Raw genomic sequence first — 22249 nt, forward strand, 5'->3', positions numbered from 1 at the left:
TTTGTTTTTCTTGAGTTTGTTGCCCAGCTCTATATGTTTAAACCTCGAGAGGCATCTAAGCTTACACTTACTCCTACATACGTAGAATTAGAGGTCACTCTTCCGCTGGAACTCTACTTGTGTACAGCCATTGATGAAAGCTAGTTATTATAGTTAATAAAGTTTTAGATCTGGATATTTTTCCTACAAAAACCCATAACTTCACTAAAGTGTGCTAAATTGCAACCTTTATTAACCCCTTGGAGCCGTATGGATTATTTTTATGATGGATGGATGGATTTTTGGGGGGCTTCATAATCTCGAGCCCCACCATTATCCACCTACATTATAAAGATTGAAAGAGCCAGGATATTTTTAAATATATACTATATTGCCAAAAGTTTTGGGACGCCTGTCTTTACGTGCACATGAACGTTAATGACATCCCATTCTTAATCCGTAGGGTTTAATATGGAGTTGGCCCACCCTTTGCAGCTATAACAGCCTCAACTCCTCTGGGAAGGCTTTCCACAAGGTTTTTGTGGTTTTGAGGCATTTGTGAGGTCAGGCAGTGAAGTTGACAAAAAGGCCATCCCCAAAGTGTTCCCACAAAGTTGGGATGAAATCATCCAAAATGTCTTGGTATGCTGAAGCATTAAGAGTTCCTTTCACTGGAACTAAGGGTTCAAGCCCAACCCCTGAAAAACAACCCCACACCATAATCCCCCTCACCAAACTTTACTCTTGGCACAATTCAGTCAGGCAAGTACCGTTCTCCTGGCAACAGCCAAACCCAGACTCGTTCATCAGATTGCCAGACAGAGAAGCGTGATTGGTCACTCCAGAGAACACGTCTCCAATGGTGGTGTGCTTTACACCACTGCATCCGACGCTTTGCATTGCACTCGGAGATGTAAGGCTTGGATGCATCTGCTCGGCCATGGAAACCCATTCCATGAATCTCTCTACACACTGTTCTTCAGCTAATCTGAAGGCCACATGAAGTCTGGAGGTCTGTAGCTATTGAGTCTGCAGAAAGTTCTGCACACCTCAGCATGCGCTGACCCCGCTCTGTGATTTTACGTGGCCTACCACTTCATGGCTGAGTTGCTGTTGTTCTCAATTGCTTCCTCTTTGTTATGACACCACTAACAGTTGACCGTGGAATATTTAGTAGTGAGGAAATTTCACAAATGGACTTATTGCACAGGTGGACACCTATCACAGTACCACGCTTGAATTCACTGAGCTCCTGAGAGCGACCCATTCTTTCACAAATGTTTGTAGAAGCAGTCTGCATGCCTAGTGTTTGATTTTATACACCTGTGGCCATGGAAGTGATTGGAACACCTGAATTCAATGATTTGGAGGGGCATCCCGATACTTTTGGCAATATAGTGTATATCTCTGATTGTGTTTGTCTGAAAGAAGATAGTCATATACACCTAGGATTGCTCGAGGGTGAGTAAATCATGGGATAATTTTCATTTTTGGGTGAACTATCCCTTTAAATAACATCTTATGTTACAGTATTCTGCTTAAAGCTGTTGTATTACTTCAGATGACAAGGCATATAGCAAGTCATTTTTTGAAATGTTTTACAGTCCTCATTCACTTTTATTATATTAATCAGGGCAGCCAGTATATTCTTTAAAAATGAACCTTTTGTGTTCCACAGACGAAAGTAAATCATTTGGAACAAAATAAGAGCGAGTAAATGACGACAGAAAGCATGAACGGTCCCTTTAAGCTGCTGTTTGTTATACTCGTGATTGTTTTGTAATCACATAATTAATTAATATTTAGCCTTTGCTTACCAGTTCAGTTATTTGTTCAAGAGTTGTCTCTGTGCCTTATCTATGTTTTAACACACACACACACACACAAGGCTTGTATTTGTTTGCTCCAGGCACCATGTTTCAGCTTCAAGCCTCTGGTATTCTTGATTGTCACAGTGTAACAGTCACAGGTTTTGTGATATCTGATCTGATTTGATCTGCGTTAACACTTGGAGAGGATATGGGTACATTTGTCTACACACAACGATATAGTAATTATGCCATAAGATAATGAATTGAGGGAACTTAATGGGCTTTTATAAATATGCCAGAGATGTTGAACATTTTATTAAGCCTTTAGACACTTAAGACTTAAATGCAGTCATAATGATTTGGTTTAATCAAGAAACACCATAATTTTTTTATTATCAGAAATGCACTTTTAGTAATAGGTATGTGAAAATGTAATTCTGAGATGAGCAACCAATTATTACAATATGAGCGTTATTAGAGTTTCTTTCCACACTAACAGAAATTCTGGAGTGATAAAGCCACATTTCAAAGACTCATTTTTCACTATTATCACTTTATCATCCCTTGTAAAAAAAAAAAAAAGAAGTAGACTTAATTGTATTGAATATGCTTTTGTAGTGTACTTCAGAGTACATGTAAAAAAAAACTGTACTTTAGTAATAATGATATTATAATATTATAATGAAATAAAAGGCCACTTAAGTGAACTTAAAGGATAGTTCACCCAAAAATGATTTACTCACCTTCAGGTTATTCCAAACCTGTATGAGTTTCTTTCTTCTGCTGAACAAAAAAGCAGAAGAATACTATAGAAGTCAATGAAGTCCATCAACTGTTTGGTTACCAACATTCTTCAAAATATCTTCTTTTGTGTTCAACAGAAGAAAAAAAAATCATACAGTTTCGAACAACTTGAGGGTGAGTAAATGATGACAAGATATTCATTTTTGGGTGAACTATCCCTTTAAAGAGTTTACTTAGGCCCAGTCCCAAATGGCACCATAAACTCTCGCCGTCTTCCTACGAGTCTGCATATTCGCTTTGGAGCTTTGACTGTTGGGTAGAAGTCTGCCCAAATGACAAATGGGACACCCTACGGTCTCATGGACTTCACAATCACACATACATGGTGGCCATTTTAACCTAAAAGTGTGTTTTAATAATATTTTGTTGTGCTCTAAAGAAGTACACTTATTTTGATGTGTTGACTAACATACTAAAGCACATGTAAAGTACTTGATTATAATTTTAACTTAGTTGTTCGATATTACATTTAAAGGTGATATATTTTTAAATGTACTGAATTGCAACTTCATCAGTAAAGATGTGTTTACTAATATATATTAAATAAAAGACATACAAGTTTCTATCATAAGTACATTAAAATATATTTTAATTTATCATAATTGCATAATCGTAAAGACAATAGAAGTAATTATGAAATATAATTTTAAAGTATATTATTTCCATAATAATTAGTCTTTTTAAAAGCATGCTTAACTTAAGTATACTTCTTTTCCACAAGGGATGTAAATAATGAAACCTTATTGTAAAGTGTTACCAATATATTTAGAGATTTTTGATCTCCTCCAGTACCCAATATCAGTATTTTTAATATGCTGCAATTTTCAGGGACAGTAAAGTGAGATGGATTGGGCATGTTTAATGCATTAATAATCCGTTTAAACTCATTGTTAACATTAAGCACTACAGCATAAACTTGACTCCATTTTAAGTTGTTATATATATAACACGTAGTATATATAACATCAAATTAGATGTCAGCTTGTGTTATTTTCTTTGCCCTCTGGTTATCTGCACGCGGTTACATCTGAGCGAGCATTTTCAACAGCAGCAGCATCGTCATATCAGCCATTGCTTTTAGTACAGATATCAGTGCATCTCTAGCTGTTATCCGTTTTAAAACAGCGGGCAGCACTGGATGCTGCAAACATCTGCTGCATCTTAAACCAGAAACTGTTCGTAAAAGCCACTAGCGTTTTCTTTGTGGTTTATTTGTTTGATTTCTGGCCATGTACATTGTGACTTGTTCTTCTGTGACTGTTAAAAATTCTGGTACTTTATGTATTTTAAGCTTGTTTAGCAAACCTCTGATAAATAGCTTGTGTTTTATTTGGTACTTTCTCGCTGTGCTGGACTGCGGCGCAGATTCTAGGCCACTCTCCAGATGCTCCTCAGGGCCTTTATCAGCTGAATCAGATGTGTTTAGGAAAGTTGGAAGCAAAAATCTGCTTACACAGTAGCGCTCAAATTGCTTTAGACTCTTTCAGTCCCAGTAATTAATTATTATACTTGTGTATCACAATACTAAAACACATATGGCCTCACACTTTGCTGCCAAAAAGATATAAAACACAAGAATAATGAAAAATTGAGAGTCATGACCTGAAAGCACACGATTTGACTGATCCTTACCGTGATGTAGAAGCCATTAAACCGCGCTAATAAATTACAGTGCGCCCTGCAGGGGCTTTTGACCAAATCTGCAAGGGAATAATGGTTATTAGAACAGCCGAGACAAGATGGATGTGAGATGAACGGCATGGCGAGCTGTATCAGCTGACGAGGAGCAGGTTTGCTTTTCGTTCTTTTGTTTCTCCTCACGAAAGGGACGTAGCCACCTTTCGGTGTCATTTTAGGATGACCGCACTCAAAGGGCCTTTGTACGACTCTCACTTATGCACATTTGAGGAGACTCTAGGGTGTTGTTCAAGGCCGCCCCGCACACTCGGCCTTGGTTTTGATTTGTAAGGTCAAATAAGAAGCAGTCTGAAGTGAGAGTAAAAGAAAGCGCTCTGCATTGTCCCCACAGACTTGCCGTACAATATAGATGTCACATCACACTCTGTTGAAGCTCTTGGATGTTTTTTGTGTCCGGGATGAAGGCTGCTGCATGATTTTGATTTAACCTTTGATAATGGCTGCTGACATTTAGGTGCCTGTTGGGACTTGTGTATTTTGTTCTGGATTGTCAGACCATTTTGTGGATATTATTCATATTTTTTTCTGGAGTTGCTTCAGAGTACTTTATCTGAGATCCTTAAGTGCTTATTATTATTTGTCAGCCCATTTTGTGGATATTATTCCTTTTTTTTTTCTGGAGTTGCTTCAGAGTTCTTCATTTGAGATCCTTAAGTGCTTATTATAAATGTAAAAAAAGTAAAAAATCATTGGTTTATGTGATTGCTTCAGAAAAAAGGTAAAAGTGTTTTGTATTTTGTAAGTATTGTTTTGTTGGTTCAGTTTTATGACATCAAACTTGTAATGGATTTTTTGTTAAAGGTCAAGTGTTGTCCTTTAAAAGTAAAGCAATTTGATTATGACTGTCAAAGATTGATTTGTGGAAAGATTATGTAGTGGAATGCAAGATGATATTTTGTTCCTTTTTAGTTTAAATGACAACAAGATCAAGATTAACTTAAGTGTTTTTGTGTGTTAGATTCAAATACATTCACCTTCCATATGTTGAATATGCGTGTAACAACACTTGACCTAATGTTTTGATATTTCTGTATTAATACATTGTTTATTTAATACTTATCTCTGTGAGATGATGTACTCAAGCTGAATACCGTTTTCATATTGAAAATAATTGGACTGTGTATAGTAAAGCTGTGCATGTTGATTGTTTAATGTGTGTACATTTTCTAAAGCAAATTTAATAAAAAACACTTATTGGAGATTTACCTCCATAATGTCACAATACTGAGTCCTTTTGATCTGTAATGTTTCACTGCCATTTAAAGCTTTTCACCAGCATTATTTCAGGATGCTCACTCAGAATCAGTTTTGACAATTTTTCAAAAGCAAGCTTTTTTTATGCAATATTCAACGACATAATTAAAAACTTGTTTGACAGTCTTTGGTGGGTGGGTGGATAAATGTCTTGGCAAAACATTCAGCTTCTTTCACAAAATGTACTTTCTTTAAAATTCTATATTTAAATCATTTTCTTTACACAAATATATTTACAAGAACATGTTTTTGATCATTTATGTTTTATATGTACATTTGTTTTTGTTTGTTTGTTTTTTGTCTGGTGACTTTTTGTATTGGAAGACCTTTGATTGCCAATGTTATATATATATATAAAATGGTTATATACATTATTGTTATTAACCCCTTAAACACAGAATTGTTGACATTTTTGCAGATTTATTAAAAAAAGAAAAACTGAAATATCACATGGTCCTAAGAATTTAGACCCTTTGCTGTGACACTCATATATTTAACTCAGGTGCTGTCCATTTCTTCTGATCATCCTTGATATGGTTCTACACCTTCATTTGAGTCCAGCTGTGTTTGCTTATACTGATTGGACTTGATTAGGAAAGCCACACACCTGTCTATATAAGACCTTACAGCTCACAGTGCATGTCAGAGCCAATGAGAATCATGAGGTCAAAGGAGCTCAGAGACAGAATTGTGGCAAGGCACAGATCTGGCCAAGGTTACAAAAAATTTCTGCTGCACTTAAGGTTCCTAAGAGCACAGTGGCCTCCATAATCCTTAAATGGAAGATATTTGGGACGACCAGAACCCTTCCTAGAGCTGGCTGTCCGGCCAAACTGAGCTATCGGGGGAGAGGAGCCTTTGTGAGAGAGGTAAAGAAGAGCCCAAAGATCACTGTGGCTGAGCTCCAGAGATGCAGTCGGGAGATGGGAGAAAGTTGTAGAAAGTCAACCATCACTGCAGCCCTCCACCAGTCGGGGCTTTATGGCAGAGTGGCCCGACGGAAGCCTCTCCTCAGTGCAAGACATGAAAGCCTGCATGGAGTTTGCTAAAAAACACCTGAAGGACTCCAAGATGGTGAGAAATAAGATTTTCTGGTCTGATGAGACCAAGATAGAACTTTTTGGCCTTAATTCTAAGCAGTATGTGTGGAGAAAACCAGGCACTGCTCATCACCTGTCCAATACAGTCCCAACAGTGAAGCATGGTGGTGCCAGCATCATGCTGTGGGGGTGTTTTTCAGCTGCAGGGACAGAACGACTGGTTGCAATCGAGGGAAAGATGAATGCGGCCAAGTACAGGGATATCCTGGAAGAAAACCTTCTCCATAGTGCTCAGGATCTCAGACTGGGCTGAAGGTTTACCTTCCAACAAGACAATGACCCTAAGCACACAGCTAAAATAATGAAGGAGTGGCTTCACAACAACTCCGTGACCGTTCTTGAATGGCCCAGCCAGAGCCCTGACTTAAACCCAATTGAGCATCTCTGGAGAGACCTAAAAATGGCTGTCCACCAATGTTTACCATCCAACCTGACAGAACTGGAGAGGATCTGCAAGGAGGAATGGCAGAGGATCCCCAAATCCAGGTGTGAAAAACTTGTTGCATCTTTCCCACATACAATACCTTTCCAAAGTTTGGCATTGATATTTTTTATGTTTTTGAAAAAAGTATCTTACCACGGCTGCATTTATTAGATCAAAAATACAGTGAAAACAGTAATATTGTGAAATATTATTACAATTTAAAATAACTGGTTCAAAAAATCTTTCAAAAACATAAAAAATCTTGTTGACCACAAACTTATATATATATATATAGCCTAGGGTACCACATAAAGATTTACCAAGTTTATGCAGTACCTAATGTGATCATATTGCCTTCATAACATCAAATCCTATAACATCAAAATCAAATCATTACCTTAGTCCAAAAGCCCCACATAAAAGCTCAGGAAAGCTATAACATTATTAGCACATCCTAATGTCACATTTGCTGGATGTCACCCTAATTTCATTACAAATATCAAAATAGTGCACATGCTTTCAATAATTAGTTCCATTTTGTTGGGGAAATAGTTTTGCAGAAGCTGTTTAGCTGTGCTTAATTTTGAAATATATGTCACAAATGCTGAATTATGATAAGCTGGCCTTGCACCACAACTGCCTTTCTGCAAATTTGTCCTTTGTCCTATTGTTTCACCATTAAACTAGTTAGAAATAATGCATGAGCTGTTTAGGTCTGTTACATGACTAATAGATTTCAGTGGAACTGCACTATTCATCTTAGCAGTTCACTGACAGCCTCTAACCCAGGGGTGTCACACTCATTTTAGATCAATGTGCGGACTGGATTAAACCTTTTTTCTTTCTTTCTTTCTTTTCTTTCTTTTTATTTTTAACCTGTTGTACTCATGCTGTATACTCAGTCTCTGTGGAGACTTGTGAACAATAAATAAATGAACTTAATTCCAATTATTTTGTAAATGTACATGTTATCATTATTAAAAACTATGGTAAAATGACCCAGGCTGCCATGGGACAGTTGTGTTACCCACTGATCCAGTTTCACATGAACAGAGCGATATATAGTACCGCTGCTCTGACCTGAATTAACATTTTGATTTTGATTATAGGGCATGTGAGAGGATAATTAAACCCTGAAATACAATACACACAGGTTATCTCTGATGAGATTCAGACATTATAATGGTTCTGGATGAAGCAAAGATAATTGTGACCGATTTTAGTTTTTGCTCATTGAGATAATGTTTAGCGTATGGCTTTGAAATCTTGGCTCAAGCATCTTTGACATATTAGCAGTTACTAGTGTCAAATATATTAACTTAGTTGGGTTTGATTTATATGAAGGCCAATGATATTCAGAACACTCATGCTGTATAATTTCTCGCAGTCAACACTTGCTCAGAAAACGTCTCAGGTTACGCATGTAACCATGGTTCCCTGAGAATAGGGAACGAGATGCTGTGCCCCCTAGGGATCGCTATGGGGGCATGACAGGTGTTCGAAGCATGAGTCTAAACATAACAATGAACTTGACATTGGTAGGCAGCAGCCTATGACGTCACCACTGGTGTGACCAAGAGTATAAGAGGACACCTGTGCAAAATGTCATCCACTTCTTGTCTGAAGGAGATGTATGCAGAAATATATCAAAAGCATGGCAAAGGGACGCAGCATCTCGTTCCCTATTTTCAGGGAACCATGGTTTCAGGCATAACCTGAGACGTTCCCTTTTGAAAGGGAACTCGCACTACATCCCCTAGGAGTCACTATGGGGAACGGAATACCCACACTGCCATGCTGAATGGATGAGTGCCTATTGGATGAGCTAAGTCGAAGGACTCAGGAGTCCTCATCTCTAACATACACCAGCGGCACGATTATAGACTGGAGCTTGTCAAGAATGGTGGCCTCAACGGGATGACTCTAAAGAGAGGAGGCCTAACAACATTTATGCTCAGGCCAGCATCCAAGGAGGCTCGCAGAGAATCTAACACTCAGGACTTCTGTTCAGGCAGCCTTGAAGAGTGGAGGCCTCAAAAAGTTTAACTTTAAACTACCCCGCATAGCTCTGCAGAGTAGAGGCTTCAATACAATGACTCTCATAATAAGAGGAGGTCTAGCAACACTCCGCACTGAGCTCAGTAGCCAGAGAGTCTAATAACCAAGCATACTACCTTACCGCCTAGTCGAGCTCTAGGAGTGGAGACCTCAGTATGACAACTCTAACTTGAGAGGAGACCTAACAACTCACTATGCTCAGGATATCGTGCAAGGAGGCTCACAGAGAGCCTACCACTCGCTATCCTATTGGGGCTCAAGAGAGCAGAGTCCTCAATAAGGATAACTCTCTCTAGCGAGAGGAGGCCCATCAATGCTCGCAGTAGCCAAGGAGACTCACAGAGAGCCTAACAACTTTTCAAACCTTATCCAAGCACTAGGAGCAAAGGCCTCAGTATGACGACTCTCTAAATCAAGAGGAGACCTAATGGCATAGGTCCCCCATGCTCAGGATATGCTCCGCTCAAGAGAGTGGAGGCCTCAATAAAGATAACTCTTTCTAGTGAAAGGAGGCCTATCAACACTAGCAGTAGCCAAGGAGGCTCACAGAGAGCCTGCAACTTGCAATTGCTATCCTAACGGAGCTCTGGGGAGCGGAAGCCTCAATAAAGACAACTCTCTCTAGCGAGAGAAGGCCAGTAGCCAAGGAAGCTGACAGAGAGCCTAAAACTTAGCAAACAAAGCCAGAATATAGGAGAGGAGGCCTCAGCTTGGCAATTCTCTAAATCGAGAGGAGACCTAACAACACCCCACACTCAGGATATCTTGCAAAGGTGCTCACAGAGAGCTTACAACTCAAAATTGCTATCCTAGCGGAGCTTTGGGGAGTGGAGGCCCCAATAAAGACAACTCTCTCTAGCAAGAAGAGGCCTAACAACATACGCAGTAGCCAAGGAGGCTCACAGAGAGCCTAACCAATTAACCTATGGCTGAGCTCTTAGGACGAATACAGTATATAAAAAATAACAGGTCTTAACAGTTCTAAATAACAGGGTTAGCCTAGTGCTATTCTAAATAACAGTGCTATCAGCCTACCACAGTAATGGGAGGAGCTCAGAAGAGCAGAGGCCTCTAATAGAACTACTCTCTAAAGCGAGAGGAGGTCTAACAAAATTCTGGTTCAAGAGCAGTGACCAAGGAGGCTCGCAGAGAGCCTAACAACTTAGACCCAGGCTGAGCTCATAGGATGGAGGCCTTGAGATTATAAGAGAGAGAGAGAGAGGAGGCCTAGCTGCATCCAATGCCTATCAGGGAGGCCTAAAAGAAAGCCTAGCAACCTGACACTAAAATGACCAATGGAGCTCAGGGGAGGTACTCCAAACCTAGATGCACAATAGGAGGCTCAGGAAGGAGAGCCTACAGCCCAAATCTGGCTCCAAGAACGGAGGCCTTGAAGTGCTGACTCTTCATTCTATACCCAGGGCAGCTCCAAGGATTCTCAAAGAGAGTCTACAACTTGGAAATATAATTTTTAGAGTGTGGAGCTTTGGGGGAGTGGGGGCCTAACTGAACAATGCTTCTTAAAAAAAGAGAAGGCCTAGCAACGCTTTATCAAAAAAAGCAGCCAAGGAGGCTCAAGAGAGCCTAGCAACTCAGCTTTGTAGCCTTGTCAAGCTCCCATCAAGGAGGCACGCAGTGTGCCTAACAACGCATTGCTGCCCCAGGTGGAACAATTTCTATAAAATCAGTAGCTAAGGAATCTGAAAGGGAGACTAGGACTTGACAACAGTGCCTACTGAAACCCATGGCGTTTCCTAAAGGCAGTGGCTAGGGAGGCTCAAAGCCTGACAACTGAGCACCACTGCATGGTGGAGCTCTGCGGACGGAGACCTCAACATGACAATTCTCTAAAGCAAGAGGAGGCCTAGCAGCATCCTAATAAAAAATGGCACTCATAGTACTTAAGAGGGCATAACATGCTCCATAAAAAAGCAGTAACTAAGGAGGCTCTACTACTTGGTAAACTATTTGCCGTCAGATAACGCTTTCACGACCAGCTTCATTCTGAAAGCAGTTGCCAAGAAGGCTCACAAAGAGCCCAAACTCAGCACTACTGCCTGCCGTGTTCAAAGCCTAACAACTCAAAATCCTTGAATTGGCAGAGCTCTAGGGAGCAGAAGCCTCAGAAGAATGACTTGACTAGCGGCAATATTGAAAAAGCAGTAGCCAAGGAGGCTTACACCGAGCCTGACAACCTAGCATACTGCTTAACTGAGCTCTGAGGACGGAGGCCTCAGCATAACTCTCTAAAGCGAGAAGTGGCCTAACAACATCCTATGCTCAGAACAGCTTACAAAAGAAGCTTACAGAAAGCCTAACAACTTGATATTGCTATCCAGGCAGAGCTCGGTTATTCATAGGTATGTTTGGGCAGTCATGTCCAGACAGAAATGTTTTCCATAAAATCTGTCTTCCATAACCCCTAATTGTTATAATAATAACAATTACTACACTCTTCTGCCTCTAATTCCTCAGAATTGGATACATATATAGCAGCAATAGCTCATGCAAATATTAACTACTATCTCTCAGGAGAGGGTAAAAAAGGAAAAAACTATGTATAATAAAAGTCTATCAGAAGTGAGCAATAGAATGGGAAAAAAATGCAAGATCTCTAGATCAAGATCACGAGACACTGCAAAAAAACATGAATGCAACGGTCAAAAGATTTTCATCTAGCACATGTTTACAATGGAAAAGCAGAGCAGTATAAATGTGTACTCTGTGTACTCTTTAGCATACTTGATTGTGGCAGCATCCTACCATATGATATTTACCATCATCATGTCAACACTGCATTTATTTAGTGAGTAGTCCTGTAATATGCAATAGAGGTCAATCCTGAAGGGCTTTATTTTACGATAACAGACAGGTTGTACATTATCCTACTTAAAACCCATAGATTCACTTTTTAATAACAACAGTGGTTTTAAAATAGTGCTTTAACATCTACCCCTCATCCACATTTTAATATTTACAGTTATGTCAAATGTGTGTTTGATGGTTTATTTGTGCATTCTTCATTTGCTGGACTCATTTCCATTATATTCATACAAACAGAAACAACACAGGTTTTTATTTTTTGTTGTTGTTTTTTTTTTTTTTTTCAGGCACAAAAAAAGGAAAGATAATTATTGAAATGACAAATTGACATTATGGCAAATTTACAAGGAATTGAAAATGAAGATTTAATTCATTATATGTCTGTGTTGATAAATACTGCAACTGTCCATTACTTTGGGAGTAGGGCTGAATTGTGCTTGCATATAGCTGCATATGGCCACTGTGAGCGGGTTGTGCATCCAGTGTTATTACTGAAATTTATTGAGCATTGCAATCATCCCTGCTTTCCCCTATGCGCTGTTCTTGAGGAGTCTCTATTGGTGTCTAAAGCCGTGATGTGCAGAAGGATTTAGTGCAGTCCATTCTTTTATATCTTGGGGTGAACTATATTTTTAAGTGTTTTTCTTCTCTTTTCCTTTTCTGTGCCTTTGCTTTGGCAGTGATTCATGCCGTGCCTTGCAAACTGGTAGCCCCTGGAATTGCTCTCCTGGCTATGTCCTGGCTCCCTCTGTGATGAATGCTGTATGCTCTATGCTCTGTCTATGATAAACTGTCCATAGTGCCCTCATAAATTGCTGTGTGGTCGAGTCTGAAACAGCTGTCATGGGGAAAACAAACAAACAAAGTCCACCGTCAACCACAGTGAAATGCTTTGCGTGTCAGCCAAAAAACATGCCTCCCATTTCAGCCAATCTGTTTGCTCCTAATTTGCTTCACTCTGAAATGAACACATTTATGAGCACTGGGAAATATTGAACGGCATGGGCCCATTTTATGCTAAATATAAAATGAAATGTTATTACAAAGTACAGTTTTTAAAAATGACCTCATTATATATGCATATGCATTTCCATTTTCATCCAGTTAATTCATAAGAAAGGCCTATATGAGGAAAAAGCCTTGAGGGTTTATTGAAGAGTCTCTCTAAATTTAACAGTGACAGCAGCCTCTAGAACCACATGACATTTAAGTAAATCTTTCAAATCAATATCTCCACCGAGTATTTTACAACCTCTTGGCTCAGGTAGAGGTGATTTAAAGGGAGAAAGCCAGCGGTGCGCAGAACCTTATTAGATAAAATTTGTCAATTAAAAGTGTCTCCTGAGCCCTGATCTAAACGACCCGTGGCTTTAATACAGCCGTTGCCGTGCATACTTTTCCTTATGCTGTCCGCTTCACTTGGTAACTTCAACATTATCTCTTTTATATGAGAAAACACCCGCAGTTTCCATGTGTCTTCTGCATAGCATAACGCTGTGTGTTTAAGTGTGTGTGCTGGTGTTTGCAAGTGCTAATGTGTAATGGACCTGAGCGGAAGGATGAAAGGAAGAACATAAAGACAGACAGACAGACAGACAGACAGATAGAGAGAGAGAGCAATCTTTGTTGAGGTCTTCAAATAAATGCTCTATCTAAAGAATAAGTGTCTGCATCTACCTTTATATAACTGGTCTCTTATTGGTCAAAAAAACTCAGGTCAAAGCCTTTTTCTTTTTATACGTCACATGCTTTATTCAGTTTGCATCAGGAAAAAAAACACATATAATATCAACACATATGATCAATTAATTAATAAATTATTATTAATATATCAAAATAATCTAAATTCAGTCTAAATTAGAGTTAGATTCCAAGTCCGTGGTTTTCCCGCAGAATTATATTGTGATCTTACAGAAGCGATTGAGCTAGTTTTGAGTAGAAATTGGGCTGGTTTTGTTGTGAAAACCTGGCAACCCTGGTTAGATTATAAGGTCTTTTAGTGAAGAACGTGCAGGTTTTGGAACTTCTGGAATCATAAAATGAATTGTGGTTAGTTCATTTAATATATCAATACTCTCATGTTACGTTGATAAAAAATGTTTGTCATAATTACAAAATACTGAAAATATCTTTTTAATAGGCTATCCGATGTGTCGTTTGCATCAATGACATACAAGTGTACACAATAAAAAAATGAAAAATCTTTGTTTTAAATGTGCCAAATTCTTTTCTTTTTCAAGAAAAAATATAATGGACATAAACAACGTGGCACTGGACGTAAAAATGATAACTGTGTCGAGCTGAAACTAGCAAAAAACACTTGCCTGGCATCACATTTCGCCGGTTGTATAGGGCCCAATGAGTCTAAAATGTGGCGTAACAATCAAATAAAATAATAATAATAATAATTGTCCTTTCTCACAGGATACGTGCGAGAAACATTATTTTCAAGAAAAAGTTTGTAGATATATTTTTCAAAGAAACTATTATTAATTTCATAGATATCATGTTTTTAGGGAGCCACAAACCTGTCCTCTCTGTGATACGATCCTTCCTTTTATGTTTGTTTTTTCAAAATAAATTTTAATTCAGAAATTAAAACATCATAGAAGTGATGTATTTATTATAGGCCTACAGTAAGTCATGTAAGTGTATTTAAGTCTATAAATGTATAAGTTACATTTTTATGTATTATTTGAAGGAATTCAAAATAGATCCAGACAATGATAGATCACAAAATATATATATATTTTTTTCTTTTGGAATAGCATGCACTGATGATTCATGCACAAAGAGACCAGAAATTTGTATTTAAAAAATAAGTAGTATCTGTTTTTATTTCATGTTGATTTTAAAGCTGATAGCAAAGATAGCAAAGCAGCCCTGGAGTATATTTGGACAAGAATCCAGTAAAACTCATGGGACACTTTGTCATTCCTAAAGAAACAGGACAAAAATATAGTACCTCCCTCAGGAGAATATAGTACTAGAATAAAGAGAGCCCCTGAGAGCAGTATTAGACACGATTTTTAAAGTTAACACGCGGGTTCTGCCAGAAAATAAATTAATGGTGAGAAAAAAGGTCAGTTTATTGTTATATTATCACATTATACATGTGTTGTGTGGGTTTCCCAAATGTGCATTAGCACCAGATCCTCAAAAGTAATCTGCCTTTAGGGAATTTAAATATTATTGCTATGACAACACATTCAGATGAAGTTGAAACCATCCCAGAAAGTTTGGAACAAAATCCACTAGTTCCCCCAAAACTATGCTCTCTTGCATTCAAACGTGAAAGTCTGGCTGTTCAGTGTGTGGGATGCTGGAGGAAAAAAAGTCCAAGAAAATACTGCTTTTGACAAGAGAGAACAGGAAAATCAGACATAGATATTCAAGGACAATAAAAGAGCCAATTTACTGTCCAATGCCACACAGTCCAGCACAGTAATATATTGATAAGAATTCAAGAATGCACACAGACAAAACAATATTCCTTCTCCACTCGAAGTCCATCAAATCAGTTTGCATCTGAAGTACCTTTAGAGATGCTCTTAGCTACCTCTGCATTGTACTCATTCAAAACCCCAGTGGGAATGAACAGTATGAGTGTCTACATCAGTCGATTTCCCTATTTTTTTTTTTTTTTTTTTATCAAAGCATGAACGATTAGTACCGAATGAGAAGAAACACAAAGAATATTGCTTCATTTGTTCTTTCAACACTTTAGAATCAAAATAACAGTTTTAGAAGCTTCTAGAGTCTTAAGACAACCAACAAGGCTCAACGAAACAAAGATCCTTATCCTTCCTCAAAGAGCTGTTCCTGTGTGCTTTTTCCACTGCCCTTCTAAATGAGTGTCATCTTTGTTTTTTTACTTTCCACACCATTATTTGTGGAGCATAAAACCCTAATTCCAGTGGAGCAAAAGGAAGAAAAGTATCGGCTAGGTGAATCTGAGATTGAGGAGGTCATTGTGCTGTTTGGTTGAGGTGTTCGGTTGGTGGTGACATTTAGTAAGCAAGAGGTTCCATAATTTCATTTGCCTGGGCTGTGATTCTTTAATATTGGCGTGTTGTCTAACATCCATGTCCCCAGCCGCTCTGAAAGAGGATGCTGCTTATTGCTTTTTGGAGAAAAATTCAATAACGTGAGATCTGGATCTGAGGGAATAGTGACACCGAAGGACCTTGCAGGTCATGGACTAATGAATGTATCTCCTCTCATCTTGAGGGTTGTAAGTGCCTTAGCACCCTGCTAAAACTTGTTATCTGCCTGCACAGTCAATGCTCAAGGTCCAAACCTCCAACGCCTGACTCAACTGCTTATCTTTAAGTGCCACAGTACATCCAGATAACACAGTGAGTTTTGAATTGTTTGGTTTGGGAATTAACTCTGGCTTTAGCCAAAACAATTCAATTTTCCCACTAAAATGCAGATGTTTTCTTCTACTCTAGTTAAGCTGCTTTCATCAGCCCTTGCAAGTCCAAAGCAACTTCCTGGCAACCACACACAACACCCTAGCAACTACATACCAATGCCCTCACCCACAATAGCAACTGCATAGCAGCTTTTTTGCAACCACCCACAACACCCTAGCAACTACACAGCAACTTACTACAAACCATTTATAGGGTGCTGGGGTGTTTGCTAGACCAAAACCTAGAAACTGCTTAGCAACTCCCTGGCAACCACCCACAACTCTCTAGCAACTGCATAGCAACTCCCTGGCAACCACCCACAACACTCTAGCAACTGCATAGCAACTCCCTGGCAACCACTCAGAATAACAACTAGATAACAACTTCCTATCAGCCACCCACAACACTCTAGCAACAGCATAGCAACTTCCTGTAAATCAGGGTGCTGGGGTGGTTGCTAGACCACAACCTAGAAACTGCATAGCAACTCCCTGGCAACCACTCACCCACAATAGCAACAGCATAGCAGCTTTTATGCAACCACCCACAACACCACCAACTACATAGCAACTTCCTACAAACATATAGGGTGCTGGGGTGTTTGCTAGACCACAACCTAGCAACTGCATAGCAACTCCCTGGCAGCCACCCACAACACTCTAGCAACTGCATAACAACTCTATGGCAACCACTCAGAATAACAACTAGATAACAACTTCCTATCAGCCACCCAAAACAACCTAGCAACTGCATAGTAATGCCAACAACCATCCACAATACGCTAGCAACATCATAGCAACTTCCTACAAACATATAGGGTGCTGGGGTGTTTGCTAGACCAAAACCTAGAAACTGCTTAGCAACTCCCTGGCAACCACTCAGAATAACAACTAGATAACAACTTCCTATAAGCCATATACTGTACAACAACCTAGCAACTGCATAGTAATGCCCCAACAACCATCCACAACACCCTAGCAACTGCAAAGCAACGCCCTAGCTACCACCCACAATAACAACTGTATAACAGGTTCCTAACAACCACCCACAACACCATACAACACCCTTGCAACTGCAGTGTAATGCCCTAGCAACAGCATAGCTACTTCCTATAAGACAACTGTGCTATGCTGTTCCTAGGGTGTTGTGGGTGGTCAAGCAATCACTCACAATATCCTAGCAACTTCTTATCAACCACCCACAACACACTAACAACTGCATAGCAACGCCCTGGCAGCCACCCACAATAACCTAGTAACAGCGTTGTGCTTGTTTTGCATGGGCAAGCATCACTCGCTGTAAAAAAATGTAGTTTATTATTATTTTAATTAATTTTTTATGTAGTTATCACACCATGGTAGCAGCACAGATAAAAGAGCAGGATCTATTTTCAGCAGTATCTTATTTAACAAACTCAAAAAATAACAAAGGTAATCTGGAAATACAGGAAAAAAAAAACAACACGATCAGAACAACCAGTTAAAAGCAATGAAGACTGAACTAAGACTAACTGAAAACTGATTCAATTGCTGCATACACAATCGAATACTTTTCTACTCTATATGTGAAAAACAGTATGAAAAAGAGTGTTATGTCCAAATACACAGTATTCGAAAAACAGTTAGTGAAAAGTCGCCTGATGACCTACTACTTCAGTTTCTGAAGTGTGCACTTGATGGACACTTTACTATCCCATGAGGCCACAGAAGAGGATTTATAAACGGCAGTGAAGCGACACAACTGAGGCTGGTAGGTCACATGACTGAACAAATGAGTAAAAAACATGGCGGATGTAGTACATCCAAATTTAATTCATACTACCCACACTCATACTATATAGAACATACTTAACAGTTGTGAAGTAAATTCAAATATAGTACTTACTCAGACAGTATGTGATTTCAGAATATATATATATATATATATATATATATATATATATATATATATATATGAATAAAACGAGAAACAGGGGCAGTGCATAATCAATCAATGAAAAACCACAGTAACAAATAGTCAACAGAACAGAAAACAGTGCAAAAACAACTCAGAATATAACTCAAACTCAGATCATCAAATGTTACAGCAGTGTTTCTTCAGCCAAGATGTGCTGGTCCCATCTTCATCTGTATCTGTTCGAAATGGAAAACAAATTGAATGTTGAACACAAAAACTTAATTTTAATATCAAATACATGTGTCAAAGAGTTTCAGTATATGTATATATTTTCCTACAAGACCAAATACACACATTATTTGAAGAAAAGACAGACAAAGAGGAATGATGTGCTGTTTTGTCTTTCTTTTTCTCTGGGAGCACAGCCAAGCATTTAACAGCAGCCAGTTCCATTAAGTTTATACACAAAGAGGTATTTTGGATTAATTGCCTCTAATTTTGTGAGGGTGTAAGAAATTTTACATATTACACTTTATGAAACCAGCAAAACTGTGACCAAAAATTCACACCAGAGCAAATGTGATGAATAACACCATGGATTTTGAGGATGCCTAAGGCATATACTTGTTTTTAAAATAAATATATGCCTATTTTATATTCCTGTTTTAAAGTCTGTAGCCATATTTGCCTTATGATATATCTAATTATTAAATTCAAATTTGTGAGCATATTAAATATGACAGTTGAAATATGAACTATGGTCACAGAATATTAAAGACACTGTATTCATTATCAAATCATTTATCATCACATTAAATGTAAATGTGCTGAGATAAGACCACAACTAACAATGCTTTTATTTTTTTATTTTGCATTTTAATACACTTTCTTCATTATGCATCATGATCACCATAACAACTTCACTGAAAATCTGAATGATTTTACATCAGAAAATGTCTCTGTTTAAAAAAAAAGGACAAGGAATTTTGTAGGGTTATTTGAAGATAAAATAAGCTTAATTTGGTTTAGATCCTGAAGCATGCTTAATTTGGCCTAATTACAGCAGTGTGCTTATTTATCAATTTGTTTTTCAATTCTTAGCTTATTTTGACATTGATTTTAAGTATTGACATCAGATGAGTTTTATAGTGCATGCTGGCGCTCACACAGTGCAAGATGAATGTAATAAAAATGGTTGCACTCTCCAAATAATATGCTCACCCTATGCCAAAAAATCTCTCTAAAGTAGCGAGAGGGCTGGCACGTGTTCAGAGCCAACACAATTGGCCAGTAATGCACTAATGACTCTCACTGTAAAAACAAAAGAATGGGAAAGGGAGGGGAGGAGGGGGTGAAAGATTTCTCCATGCCTTTCATCAGGTGCCTCACAAGACTGCAGAGTTCCAGGTAATCCGGCTCTGTGGAAGCTGGGAGGGGGGTCGATGCAATCAATGCATGATGCCCCGATGCAATCAGAAACAAGCAGGTCCTGTGCTCCATGCTCTTTAAACACCAGGGAGCACTTTATGATTACTCTGTCTGACAGCTGCTGTGATAACTCACTGCCTATTAGCCAGCAAAATCTTATGCATGTCTGTACTGTCCTACATGACATGCATGAGCTCCATGCAGTACCACATGGTCTTAATTGGCTGCCCATTAACAGCATTTACTCTGACGCGTCCTCAAACACTGTATTTGTAGCTGATGCCTGGAAGAGTTTGGTTCGTGTTGTCAGACAGACGCCATCATTACTGTTCGTACCACTATGTATGTGAGTGCTGAGGATGATCCGGAGCTAAAATTCAGACATGGTAATTGCGTTTCGTTTCTGACATGCACTATAACGGGTAGACCAAACACAACAGACTGGGCCATCTGACCAATCAGAGCAGAGTAGATCAATCACAACAGACTGGGCCATCTGACCAATCAGAGCAGAGAAGACCAATAGACCATTATCACAGCAGAATTGATTACTGAAAGTGCTCGTCGAAGCAGTGCATCGATTCTTCCGGTTATGTATATTTTCAATGTGATGTTAAAATCTAATTGAATAAACGCCTCTTCAAATAAGGATCATTTCAAAATCCAGACATTTTCAGAGACAGGAGAAGAGATATTTTGAGGATTACTGTGTACAGAATTTATCTGAGAAAGCTTGTACACATTTGTGATCATTTCACCATGCGGTGTCCAGTGGTGTAATAATACTTTGTTACAGTACTTGAGTATTTTTTGAGAGAATCTGTACTTTCCTTGAGTTTTTATGTTTCTGTCAACTTTTACATTTATTCCACTACATTTCCTAAATAAAATGTATACTTTTACTCCAATACATTTTCCCAAAGCATTTCCGTTACTTTCTACAAAATAAAGTAGGAAGAATCAATCCGATCTCACGGCAATTCGTACGTATTTTACAAGGTGGCTAATTCGTACGAATTCATACGACCTCACTTGTACGAATTCACACGTTTTTTGCTAAATCGTATGTATTTTACGAGTTTAAAAATTCGTATGAATTCATACCAATGACTTACCCCAAACCCCACCCCTAAACCTAACCATCACAGGGGTTTAGACAAAGCGTACGAATTTGTACGAGTGAAGTCGTATGGATTCGTACGAAATAGCCACCTCGTAAAATAAGTACGAATTGGTCGTGAGATAGCGTTGGAAGAATACAGACTGCAAGCAAGCATGTGCAAACAAGTGCTCGCACAACTGCAGTTGATTTCATTTTTGGTAAAAACAATGTGACAAAAACACCAACTGTTTAATGTCACGATTGTTACCATTCATTTGCATTAGTTTGTATCCATTTTTTCACTGTTAAGCATTTGTTATCCAGTGAAGTTGCATATTTAAACTGTATCCTCATCATGCAGCGGCAGAAACAACAAATCAGAAATGTATTTGATGTCAGTTCTCTTTTTTTTTTTTTTTTATCGGCACTGTAACACATATTTTGATTAGATAATCATCAAGTTTTCTAAAATAGAGCCAAATAATGTGTGAAAGTATACATATAATAGACTTAGGCTATGCCTTTGTGTGTAAAGATGGCAATTTTTAAGCATGACTGTTTGGATTTATATGAAATGGTAACATTTTACAATAAGAGTCCATTTGTAATATTAAATAAGGTTAGTAAAAGTATTGTTCATTGTTGATTTCAACATTTACATTTTAAAGTTGACTCTTACATTAGTTACAATGCACTATGAATTAACATGAATGATCACTGTATAATTAACATATTAGTATTTTTCATATTTAAAAATGACAATAATCATTTTTTTTATTTAAAGAAACAATATGTAATAGAGTTAAAACTGAACACAATCTTGCTACTCAAACTGTGTATAGAAAAAAAAATTATATAAAATTTTACAATTAATTTTAATTATATTACATTTTTCCTTTTGTATTTTACATTTACTTGTACTTTTATTTTCAATACTTAAGTATGATAAAAAAAAAAATACTTTTCATACTTAAGTACAAAAAAATGTTTAAAACGTTTACTCAAGTAATATTCTAAACAGTTCTACCAAAGTCATTTTCTGGTAAGGTGTCTGTACTTTTACTCAAGTATGGCTTTCAAGTACTTTATACACCACTGACGGTAACACTGCAGTGTTTGAGAGACTTGATGAATGAGATCAGAATACATATTTATTCATTTGGATTAAATATTTTAGTCATTATTCTGCATCATTGTTTTATTGAAAAGCATTTCACTGTATGTAATTCACAACATTTGTCAAAATTCATAATTATTATTCAAAGCAGTCGCACTGCCAGTTTTTGAAATGACTGTTTGCTGTCATTTTTAATTAGGATTACTTAAAACATTAAACGTATTTGTTAAGGCGCATTCATTCATCTTTTTAAATACTGCTGTTACGAAAATTAACTATTAACTATTAACTAACCAAAAAAAACAATGGTTATAGTTAAACCAGGGTAACCAAAAAT

Source organism: Chanodichthys erythropterus, chromosome 20 (assembly GCF_024489055.1).
Source record: "Chanodichthys erythropterus isolate Z2021 chromosome 20, ASM2448905v1, whole genome shotgun sequence".
Taxonomy (NCBI): domain Eukaryota; kingdom Metazoa; phylum Chordata; class Actinopteri; order Cypriniformes; family Xenocyprididae; genus Chanodichthys; species Chanodichthys erythropterus.